At 50.8% G+C, this 12327-nt stretch overlaps 1 protein-coding gene across 1 annotated transcript in view; it reads right to left on the bottom strand.

The window, feature by feature from the left end:
- Nucleotides 1-9907, bottom strand: part of ELFN1 (extracellular leucine rich repeat and fibronectin type III domain containing 1) — a 242852-nt gene extending 232945 nt beyond the window's left edge. The window contains exon 1 of the mRNA XM_083711491.1: nt 9265-9907. The gene's annotated coding sequence lies outside the window, so the exon portion shown is untranslated. The remainder of the gene's footprint in view (nt 1-9264) is intronic.
- Nucleotides 9908-12327: the final 2420 nt, after the last annotated feature.

Below are 12327 nucleotides of genomic sequence, written 5' to 3'. Positions count from 1 at the left end.
ATTGGATGTGTGTGTGAACAAGTATGATGCCTGAATGTCCAAGGGGCCTTTTGGATGAGAAGGTGGAATGGAGGGTGGGACTGCCAGTCTCCAAAGAAAAAGTAGGAGCTTAGATGGAACATAGGAAGCTACCTTATACCAAGTCATTATACCATTCATGTATCTTGCTCAGTATTGTCTACACTGACTGGCAGGCTCTCTCAAGGGCTTCAGGCAGGAGTCTTTCTCTATCTGAAAACAACACGGATTGAACCCAGGACATTCTGCACACAAAGCAGATGCTCTACCACTGAATTATAGCCCTTCCCCAAATGAATAAAGAGGGTTTTTTGGGGAGTGGGTGATGTTGGTGTGGTTGGTAAGCATTTCTCAGTGGCCGTGCTAGAAGCACCCGTGGAAAGCTGGAGCCTACAGAGGGGAAGGTAACCCCATATGTCTCAAAATACAGAAGGAAGGCTGAAAGGTGATTCCCCCCTCCATGAGAATTAACAGAAGGAGGGCGCCATGTCTACTATTTACTCCAGTGAAGTTCCTTTATAGCAAAACTTTGATGGTTCAATAGAAAGCACTTGCACACACTATTGGAAACAGATTGATGGAGGCAGTCCTCCCCAACCTGATGCCCTCCAAATGTCTCAGACTACAACTCCCATCAGCCCTGGCTAGCACTACCAATAGTAAATGGTGATGGGATTTGGAGTCCAGCTGGAGGGCCACAGGTTCCCCATTCCTGCTGAAATGCAGGTCTACAGGTGCTGTCCAAGATTTGAGTGCTGAATGACTCCTCCTTCTGAGATCTGTCAGACACTTTCTTCCACCACCAGATATTGTTGGACTCCAACTCCCAACAGCCCCAGCCAGCACAGCAGATGGTCACCAATGATGAGAGTTGTAGTCTGAAACATCTGGTGAGCACCAGCTTGGAGAAGGTTGGGTTTGGGCTTGGGGACGTGGAGGGGATGTCCTCAGGGGGCGCTGTCAGCTATACTTATTTTTGTCCTCAGCAACTTGTGCATCCCCAATGGAAACAAGCGAACTTGGATATGGGAGACCTAAATTCAGTAGAGAATCTGGGTTTCTGGACAGGTCACACACATAGCTGTGTGCACCAGTTGCAGGTGAACTTGTGAACAGGTGGCACTCCAAAAGATCTGTTCAATGTGATGTCATGTTATTCTTTGTTTATTACATTTATATACCACCTTTCTTCCATCATGGAACTCAAGGTAACATACATGGATTCCCAAGTGGAAACCTTGATAGCTCAGTTGATAGAAAGAGCATCAGACTTCTAAATTGTGGTTCAAGTCCTTATTTGGGTGGATTCTGTTTTGGGAAGATCTGTACCTCAGTGGTAGAGCTTTGCATGCAGAAGGTCCCATGTTCAGTTCCCAAAAGCAGATCCAAGTAGGGCTGGGAATGTTCCCTGCTTGAAATCCTGGAGAGCTGCTGCCAGTTAGTGAAGGCAGTCCTGAGCTAGATGGACCATGACTTGGTATCAGGCAGCTTCCTGTCCTATCTTCCTAAATGGTCTCCTGTCCAAGAAGTGTCCAGACCTCAAACCTACATAGCTTCCTCAAGGTGGCTATCCAATGCACCTTCAAACCATATCTGAAGGCAATTGGCAACAGAAATAACAACAGAAGAACATGAAGCTCCTCCTGGGTGAAGGATTCTGCCTTGGCTCACCATCACATTTCAAACTTGATTAAAATCTCAACAGTACTTACACAGGCAAAGAGCAGCCCTGAACATATAGTCTATATAGTCTTCTTTAACCTCCCCAGACGTTCTTGGACTACATCTCCCATCTTCCCTACTCATCTTAGATCAGGGATGATGGTAATTGTGGTCCAGCAATATTTGGGAGCCCAAGATTGATGAACACAGAGGTAGTCAACATCATAGTGACTTGAAAAGCACAGCAATACATAAAAGGGGGCAGAGGTTATGTGAAACTTCTGCCTGACCCATGATGGCTGTTTCTCACATTAATAATAATAATAATAATAATAATAATAATAATAATAATAATAATAATTTATTATTTATACCCCGCCCATCTGGCTGAGTTTCCCCAGCCACTCTGGGCGGCTTCCAACCAAGTGTTAAAAACAATACAGCATTAAATATTAAAAACTTCCCTAAACAGGGCTGCCTTCAGATGTCTTTTAAAGAGAAGATAGCTGCTTATTTCCTTCACATCTGAAGGGAGGGCATTCCACAGGGCGGGCGCCACTACCGAGAAGGCCCTCTGTCTGGTTCCCTGTAACCTCACTTCTTGCAATGAGGGAACCGCCAGAAGGCCCTTGGCACTGGACCTCAGTGTCCGGGTTGAACGATGGGGGTGGAGACGCTCCTTCAGGTATACAGGACATTCAAGCATTCACACGTTGTTGGAGTCACAGAGATACGAAATCAAATTCACTCGGCCTTTTTCAAATTGCTCCCACCTCTGGTATAAAAATCAGGAATTCAGTAATATACAGAGGTGCTATGAGATCACAGAACAATGATTGCAGAGGGCTGTCCAAATCAGTCCTAGAGCTGATTCACATGTGCATGTCCATCACTGACTGCATCTCCACCCGATGACTTTATACGTGAGTGAGCTGTCATAAAACAAGCACTACATCCAGACTTTCATATGCCCCCAGATCGCTTTAAATTCAATCCTCTCCAGTGGAGTTAGTTCACACATTGAACTGTCAGCCATCAAGTGTATCCAGCTCCTAAATCATGAGAGATCTAGTGATGTAACATGCACCTGTGGACTAAATCACGGCTGCCTCCCTCAAATATTTAAGCTTTGCGTCGTTAGTCTCGTGGAAGGATTCAAGTTTAGACATTAAATGAACCCTTCATTCAGGGAAAGCTATCAGGATAAATTAAATCATTTGCTGCCCTTCATTGTTGCTGTATCCAAGGCCTTGCTGTGAAAAGACTGTGTGCTCACCTTGTCCAATAGCAGAGCCGGCTCTGAAATGTGTGGCAGCATAACTGTGGTCCACAGTGACCCCAGAGCTAAGAATGGAAAGGCTTCCTAGTGCAACTGGCACACTGTTGTGAAACTGACTGGCATTGGGATAGGCAGGCAGTGGCCTTGAAAGTAGTCTCCAGAAAAGCAGGTGACAAGAATACAGGAGCAAACAGTCAGAAGACGGATCCAGCTAGGCAGATCTGGGGTCCCCCATCTTTTACAGAACTAGGAGTACCTGGAGAAGCAGAAGGAGACTTTAGTACCTCTGTTAGACTTGCTGCCAGAGGCTCACCCCTCTCCCTTCTTGCCCTTCGGGAACAGGGTGAGATGTTGCTAAAAGGTATTCTGATTTCTGACATCCCCAAAGAGAGATCAGTAACCTGCCAGTCAGACTTCTCATGCCAGCTTTCCCCTCTCTTTCTTTATCTGGTTCATGTAAACAAGATGATCCCTGAAGGAAGGAGCACTTCATGCCGTTACACAAAGAGGAACAGTTGTTACGTTATGGACCCAAAGTCCATATTCGGGTGATACCTTTCTTAGGCCAAGCATAATGTCCTATAATAGTAGGCCAGCTTTCAAGTTCCTCAGAACTCTTCCTCATGCCACTAGATGTTTTTTTTAAAATAAATGAGTGAGGGGTGGGGTGGAATAAGGCTGTTGGTATTAGCTAAACCATCCAGATTTGCAATAGCCATTGCTCTCTTCCTCTGTCTTAAAAAAAAAGTAGTCTGCTGAAGAGTGCTGTGGAACTCAGAAGCTTGCACACTATTATGTAACATTTTGCTTGGCCGCAATATGGATTCATATGGACTTTTGATCCTGTGGAGCATAACAGTCATGACAGCGTGGAAAAAAGAATCTATTTTGTATTAGGATCATAGGAAGCTGCCTTATCCTTGAGGTCAGATCTTTGGCCTGTCTAGCTCAGTATTGTGGCTCTCTGGCTTTCAAGCAAGAGTCTCTCCCAGCCTAGGGCATGGGGCATTCTGCATGCCAAGCAGATGCTCTACCTACAAACTATGGTCCTGTTTCTGAAAATAAAATTTCCAGTCCTCATGGCTCTGGATACAGGGCTGAATTCCGTGGGAAGCTTCCATGCATCGGGTCAAGCCAACATTGTCTACACTGACTGGCAGCGTCTCTCCAGTGACTCAGACAGGGGTTTCTCCCAGCCCTACCGGAGGATTGAAACTGGAGTCTTCTGCATGCGGCCCTTCCCTCGCCCCCCCCTTTCCTCCTTCATTTTTGTCTTCACCCACATTTAAAGCTTCTAGGGCAGAAACAAACACACAAAAAGGGAAGGCAATCGATTCACGTTTTCTCTCCCGCATCTATATTGGGGGGAAATGAGGCCAGGCTAGAGGGAGAGGCAGAGGCTTGCAACAGACTCACTCGCCCGCTGGAAGCCGCTTCCCCAAACTCTCCATTGCCCTCTTGGTCTCTCGCTCCAGCAGGAAGGAGGAACGCGACCCAAACCAGCCCTGACTGTACTGTCAGTGGCTCCTAGTCTTGGGCGAAGGAGACGGGCTGCGAGCTGGAACTCAGCTGACGGAGGACCGAACCTGCCTCGTTCTATCCGGACACTGGACCCACCAGAAGGATCGGTTTAGCAGGATCGCTTGCACTGTACGTACAACACACACCCTATAAAGGCAGGGTTGGAGATGGTGATTTACAGAATTGTTATATATAGGGTGTTTTTGGAATGAGGGAGGGGGTGATCAAAGCACTTGAGCCAGCCAGAAAAGATAAGGCCACCCTGATCTGAGGCTTGACTCCGCATCGCTCTCCCTACGGGGATGAATGAAAACCCTTTCCTTTCTACGGAATGCAGAGGGAAGCGGGTGGACCCTAAATCTGCACAGCGCAGCCCAGGAGAATCACGTCTACTCATCTGTGCATAACCTCATCCAGGTCGAATTTCTGGAGCATCGTAGGATGGAATAGAATGATGGGAGCCGTGTGTGTGTGTGTGTGTGTGTGTGCTCTCACTACCACTGAGGCCATTTCTCAGCTGAGTCACGAATTGCAATCCATAGGCACATGGGAACCTGCTTTGTCAGTATAAAGACCATCGGCCCATCTAGTTCAGCACTGCCCACTCGGACTGGCAGCAGCATTCCAGAGTTTCAGACAGGGAGCCTCTCCCTGCCTTCTCTACACATGCTGGGGTTGAACCCGGGAGTTTCTGAAGACCAGGAAAGCACAACTTCTGAGAGGGGCAATCTGTGTTAGAGAAGGACTCGACAGGATAGTTCAGGCCTGTTTGTTAGGCGAGGAGTCTGCATAACCTTTACTCATCCGAGGCACCGATTGCCCCACCGGCTGGGAGCGGCTCCCCAGGGGTTCAGGCGAGGTCCTCTCCGAGAACTACCTGGAGATAGGCTCGAACTTGGAACTTTCTGCATGCCAAGCAGACGCTCTATCGCCGAGCTGCGTCCCTTTCCTGAATTCAACGGAAGCCTTTGCAGAACCCATTGGCTCGGCACTCTTTGGAGGATGACGGAATCACTAAGTTCTATGGGATGCAATCTGTGGCACAGCTGAACACATACGAAGCTGTCCATCTGTGCAACTGGCGGCCCGCTGCTGCGCGTGCCTTGCGAGTCCAGGGCGAGTCAACCAGACAGACTCGTAGCCACGGTGTAATAAGCTGGTCTCTCTCTCTCTCTCTCTCTCTCTCTCTCTCTCTCTCTCTCTCTCTCTCTCTCCCACATGTTCTGGGGGGCGAGGGAAAGAGGGCAGCGTTTCCCTCCCTCTCCATTTCCCGTTTCTGCCAGCCTTTTGCAGCCCAGCTGGGGGTGGGCTTGGGTAGGCCGCCCTGTTGGCTCGACTTCATTCAAATGCAATCAAGGATCTTTGGCAAAAGCTCCGCTGGATGTCGAACAATAGCCGCCTTGATTGGCAAGTTCCTCTGTGTTTATCATTAATTCTGTGGAACTCTACGGCAACATCTGTCATTTTAATTAAAGCTGCAATACAGACACCGGCTAAGCATCGTACGCCAATGTATAGATATCATATATAGGTATTTGGGCAACAACCGAGAACCCACCACACGCAAGACATTTAGAGGGAGACATAAAAGGCACCCGGGAGCCACCGGACCCAATCGGGGGCTGACCAGCTGTCCGTCTCTCAACTTTGGACCGTCCATCACCAAGAACCCCTCTCTCCTTCGGCACGATTTCACCGCCCCCAGCAGAATCGATTAGGGGAAAGGGGTAACTTTGCCAAGGACGAGAGAGGATTTTAAAATATCTATCTGTGCTTTTTCTTCTTTTTTTAAACAGGCTATAACTCTCCTCTGGCCTCGTTTCAATCAGCTCTGCATATTGCTGGCTCGATGTACGCAGGAGAAGATGTGAAGACCGTCTCTGGACTGGAAGGAGAGCGGCCGAAGGAGGTCTGCGCGCGCGCTTCTTAGCTAGCGGGGCCGTTAGGGCCGGGCTATGGGGCAGATGTCCAGGCCTCCATTCAGCAGACTGGGGAGGGAGGGGGGAGGAGGTGCTCATGCGCAGCAGGGCCGGCTCTTGCCACATTTTTAAGCAAGGGAAGAAGTAAGACTTCGAAGCATTTAAAGCGGGTGTTGGGGGTGAACAAGGCCGTGATCCAGAGTGTAACATGACCTACAGCACAGGGCAATTTAATCAAGACGAGGTGTGTGTCGGGTCGACTGCAAAAAGGAAGCCCATATTTATTTATTTATTTAAATTAAATTTATTTATTTATTTTGTTTTGGGTTGTTGTTTTTTTTTAAGGGCGCGTGAGGAGTGTTGTATGGGAACACCTTGAGCTCACAGCAAGTTGCCAAGGTGAGGGGAATGAGCAGTCCTCTGAGCGGCCAGGAAAGCAGCGATCCTGGGATACAAGCCCGATTCTTGAGCCGTTTCATCCATTCATTCATGGGGAATGAAGTGGCTTGAGAAAGGTTGAAGCTTAAACGGATTGTGGATCGAGGCTGACTGGCCATCTGCGGATGGCGGTTGGAGCGGGGTGGAAATGAATGAATATAGGTCAGTCGTTAATTTTCACACCGAGTGTCCTTTGGAAGCGTTTTCTAGTGGCTTTAACCCACCCGTATTCGACCCAACTCAGTTCAGTCACCTGGCTTACTCGGCAAGGAGCGCGATTCAAACTGTACGTGCTCAGAGACACACAGACCTGGAGTTACTACATTCCTAAGCAAGATGAGCTTGGAACCTAAACATTCCTGGACGACAGAGCTCTCTCGGAGAGAAAGGAAACGTTTGCGTTCAAAGTCTGCGGGCGGAGTGGGGCGGAGAGACAGAGAGAGCGGGGGAGGGGGTCTGTTCATGCCCTCCTATGAGCTTTCCAGAAGTGTCTGGTTATTCATTGTCGGTGACACAACATTGGGGTGGGGGCTTGTTTCTCGTGTTGGATCAGGTTCCGGAGCACAGCCATAGGTGAAGTTAAAGCCTGATGCTAATCAAGGAAAGTCCATTAAAGAATTTTTAAAAATCTAAAGCAAAATACATTGCTACTACTGTTATTATAATCATTATCGTTTTCCTCCATTTATACCCTTTCTTTCTCCAGTGCTGAAACTCAAGTCGACGTGCATGTGGTCTCCTGGCTCCCCCTCATCCAGACACTGCCCAGAACGAGAGCGGCTTAGCTTCAACGAAGGAGATGGCCTCGTGAGCCTTCAGACCTGGGAAATCTAGCCGATAGGACTCGAGAGCTAAGCTCCGGGAGTGCCTCATTCTCTTGGTCTCTCTCTCTCTGTCTCTCTCCCTCCACTTTGACAATCAGGGTCATTAATCATTTTCGACAAGTTCTACAGCCACCAGTAAACAGCTTTATCCAAGGCGCAAGTTAACCTGTCAGGGAGATTTCAAGCGACGGTTCGGAGCCAGTCGCCCGGGCAAAAAAACACACATACTTGCGGGGGCCTCCTTCGCCCTAGGAACACTTCCTCTTCTTCTTTCTTTAACCATCAGTACCCTCCCGACTTTCTAGGACAGACGCCCGTGCGCAACAACCTCAGGAACCCCCTCCCCACCTACCAACGGAGGACGTCTCATCCACCTAGCAATTTTTTGATTCCGGACTGAAACCTGGGTGGAACTGTTACGTCCGACAGTCCCGATGCCTTTGAGTTGTAGACGAAACCGGCAGCGGAGCCTCGATCTAGCCGGTTCCTTCCCCTTTCCAGAGACACCGGGATTGCAAGGTTAGCTCGGGGGCAGGACGGCTAGCCGTCCCCCGTCCCCCGCGCAACAGTTGCATTAACTTCCCATTAAGTGACGAGGCTACTTGAGGACTTAGAATGGGGGAACCGGACGCCAAGAGAAGAAGGGTGGGCGTCGAAAGCAGGAACGAGAAAGGAGAAAAGTGAAATATTTGTACTGTGGGTATTAAAGTGAACTACCTTTAAGAGAAATTGGGAGAGCGGTCGAGAACGGCGGAGTCTTTTATTCGCATCGGGGAGCTGTCCGCTCCCCGCTGGTGCTGAAACAGGCCCACTTCGCGAAGAGTCTCTGCGCGCTTGGGTGCCAGCACCTACAGAGCAGCTCCTCCCTCCCTCTCTCCTGGTTCCCTCCGGGGGGTGGGTTGGGGAGGAGTGGGGAGCCTTGGTTAAGCTCCCAGTTCGCCCCAGCTGCACCCAGAGCCGCCCTGCACCCCAATGTCCCAACCAGGCCACGGCGCGGCGCAGAAAAGTTTTGGGCGACCCGCAGGGAGTCAGGCGCCACCTTCCCAGCTTGTGTGTCCAAGGAGGCAAGTTTGGACCCAGAAGGAGAGGAGAGGTTGCGGGGGACCCCGAACCCTTTATTCCACCCCCAGCACATGGAGCGTCTAGGAAAGGTTCGGCTGGGAGTGGGGGAGCTGCACAGAAAGGCTTAGCACTGGAAACATCTGTCACGGAATGATTGGGGGGGGGGGGAGAATCCAGGGCAAGGAACAGAAGTGGCTGGAGGCTGAAGATGGTGTGTGTGCTGTTTGTGCGTGTTTCAATCTGCAAATGAATGCCTAGAGTAGGTGGGTTTGGGCGGCGTGCGCCCCTCAGGCTCAACTGATGCAGGAGGCTCACGATCTGGCAGAGAGGAGATCCACAGGGGACCCAGCCTGCACCCGCTCCTCTCTGCTTAAGGCAATACTACTCATAATCCTAGCGGTTGACATCTCTCGTTCAGCTATTGCGGCGCCGGTGGAGGTTGGGGGGGGGAGAGAAAGACGAGCTATATATATATCTATATATACACACACACACCTTCCGAGCTGAAGCCGGAGCTTCGCCCCCCGCCAGGCTTACCTACCTGCCTCCGGCATGGAAGAAAGAAGGAAAGGAGCGGCTCTCCAGCCCCGACGCCCTCTTGAAACACGACTGGGAGGACCCGATGGGCGGCCAGCCTCGTTCGCTCGCTCGCTCTCCGGTGCTGCGCCTCCGCCTCTTTGCTCGCTCGCTCGCTCTCTTGCGCGCTCCCTCTCTCTCTCAGCTCCCCTCCCCAAGCGTCCTCTCCCGGCAGGCAGCCTCTCTCTGCCCCCCTCCTCCTCAGACAAATCCTTTGGCGGCCTGAGAGAGAGAGAGAGAAGGAGCGAGAGCCGCAGCTTCTCCCTTCGGCCGCCCTCACTGCGTCAAGGAGCCGGCGGAGAGCTCGCCACCATCCCGGTCGTGGTAAAGCGAAGGAGCCCGACCAGTCTCTGGATCCCGGAGCGCCGCCTCGCCTTGAAGGATTCCCAGGAGACGCTGAGGGTGGGGCGGGGGGAGATCAGAGCTGGAGGGGGGGCAGTCAGCCTTTCTCTCTTCCCTCCTCCTTTCAGTTCTTCTTCTTTCTCTCTTCTTTTGCTGTTGGAGAGGCCCCAAGCGGGAGGGGACGACCGCCGCTTACGGAGAGAGTCAGGCAGAGAGGGAAGAGCGAGCGAGAGATTCCGTCTGGTTGCAAGCGCGATCAAAGGTTTAATGTAGGAGTCCACCGAGTGGGAAGGCGGTGGGGAGGAGGGAGGGGCTGAAGAGAGACTCGTGTGTGTGTGTGTGTGTGTGTGTGTGTGTGTGAATGGATGGGTGGAAGGGGAGGGGAGGAAGAAGAGGGTGTGTGCAGCTCCTTCGCCGGGGAGATCCAATGGAAGTTAAAGCCTTCGAAGCGTCTCCGAGCTGATTGTTTGGCGAGGAGAACCGAGCCGTCAACGGGAGGCGGCAGCGGAGCCAGCGAGCAAATCGCCTTCCACGGGGAAACCCCCCTCCCCCAATCCGCGACCCCCCTTCCTTCCTTCCTTCCTTCCTTCCTTCCTTCCTTCCTTCCTTCCTTCCTTCCTTCCTTCCTTCCTTCCTTCCTTCCCCTGTTGTATCAGTCACTCCAACAAAGAACCGCTGCAAACTTGGATTATTATATTTTTAAAAAAATTCTTCAGCCAGGCCTTCGATCTCTCTCCAGCTGAATATTGAGGATGTGGGGGAGGAATAGGGAAAAGGAAACAATAGACTGAGGGAGGCAGTGCACGCGCGCACACGCACACACGCGCTTTTAAATCGCTTACTTCCTGGGAAAATTTCTTGAAGGAAACTTTACGCACATCTCTTTCCATTCATTCAAGTTGGAAGGGGAGCCGGCAGATACAGTGCTGGTCTTTAACAGGGAATAATGCACCCACCCACCCACCCCGCGTACGAAAACATAGCACCTTTGTATCCGTCACTCTGCCTCCAGCCCCGCACCCCAAAAAAACCCACGCTGCTTCCTCTGTGCCGAAGGTAAAAGCCCACAGCCCCCTAGAGGCCTCTTTAGCAAGTCGGTCCCTATTAAAGAACCGTCTCTAGCTATTTGTATGCAAATATCTTCCGGTAGCATTTCACTTCGTGTGTGTGTGTGTGTGTGTGTAAGAGAGAGAGACAGACAGAGAGAGATGCTCAGCAAGAGTGCTACAAAAGTTGAACCACTTCTTGATTCTGAGGGCAAGGATGGGGGATGGGACCCCTTGTGGTCCTCCAAACGTTCTTAGAGTGCCATCGTCATCCCTGACCACTGGTCATGCTGCCTGGGGGCTGAGGGGAGCTGGGAGTTCAGTAATACCTAGAGGTGGGTGTTCTAGGTTCCCCCACCCGTGGCTTAGAGGGTTCTGATCCCGCCTGTCCGGGCTCCTACTCAGCCCAGCCGCCCTTAGTAAGCTCGCAAAATCAAGGGAGTGGTTGTTTAAGTAACACGCTAAGGAAACGCTCTGATTCATCGCTAGGAGCTTCTGCGGACAACGGTTTGCAGGAAGCGGGCAGAAGAGCCGATGGCTCTCGATGGGGGGAGAAGGGGCCGACAGGAGCAGCTGAGGAGCAGTGGAAGAATCTGGCTGCAAGTTATCAAGGTGAGGGCGCGAGATCAAGTTAACTACAATTCTCTGAGCACCACTGAGCAAACACTGGCTATGCCCCTGTATTCTGGCCTGGGTGAGTCAATCGTTTGAATAATACATAGACAAATATAATCGATAGTCTTGCGTAAGCTTCATTATTCAATCTGTATATCTCCCCGTCTCTTGTCTTCCATGGGACTACGTTTATGAGCCGCCGAAGGCAAAGCACTGGGGCACACAGACCTACCCAACTGCACGGGAAGTGACCCCACCCTCTCCTTCACTTCTCCTGATAAACCACTCCTTCCGGTATCTTAAGAACATCAGAAGAGGCCCAAGGCCAGGCAACAAGTTCAGCATTCTGCTTCCCACAGGGCAGGACTAGATGCCTTGATGCCCTCAGCTGGTATTCAGAAATAAGCAGCTAAGAATAGAAGAAATGAGATCAGCCTGAGAGTCTAGCACCTCGCTTCTCTCAATGGCCAACTAGGTTCTCCAGGAAGCCCACAGGTAGGACGTGGAGGGAGTAGCCCTCACCCAAGTGGTACAACCCTCACCTGGTGATGTCCATCCTTTGAACTGGGAGGTTCAATTTAGCTGTCAGGGCTGTCATAGGGATTGTGTTGACAGACATTCTCTCTCCTGCCCTCCTACATTCCTCTTTCTCCATGAATGCCTCTAACTCCCCGACCTTGGAGCCATCTTGTGGCAGTGAGTTCCACAGATTATCTGTGCTTTTGGAGAAGCCAGTCAGTTTCACTGAGAATAAATGTGATGACCACCTTTCCTTTCTCTAAACTACCCTCACCCCCGCCCATTTATTCATCTGTTGGCTTTTTCTTAAAGACAATATGCGCTGACCTCTTGGCCATTCTCCTTGCCCTTCCCGCCTCCCTTTATCAGACCCCTGCACCACTGCAGCTGCTTGAGCCTGAGCATAATGAAGTTTATTTGAGCACAGGGCAAAAGGGCCATAGCTCAGTGGAAGAGCATGTTCTTTGCATGTAAAGGTTTAATGTCTGGCATGTCTAGGTGGGGAT

This window comes from Podarcis gaigeae (assembly GCF_964106915.1).
Source record: "Podarcis gaigeae genome assembly, chromosome: 14".
Taxonomy (NCBI): Eukaryota; Metazoa; Chordata; class Lepidosauria; order Squamata; family Lacertidae; genus Podarcis; species Podarcis gaigeae.
The sequence above is the reverse complement of the archived record's forward strand: the minus strand, read 5'-3'. Positions and strand labels throughout refer to the sequence as shown.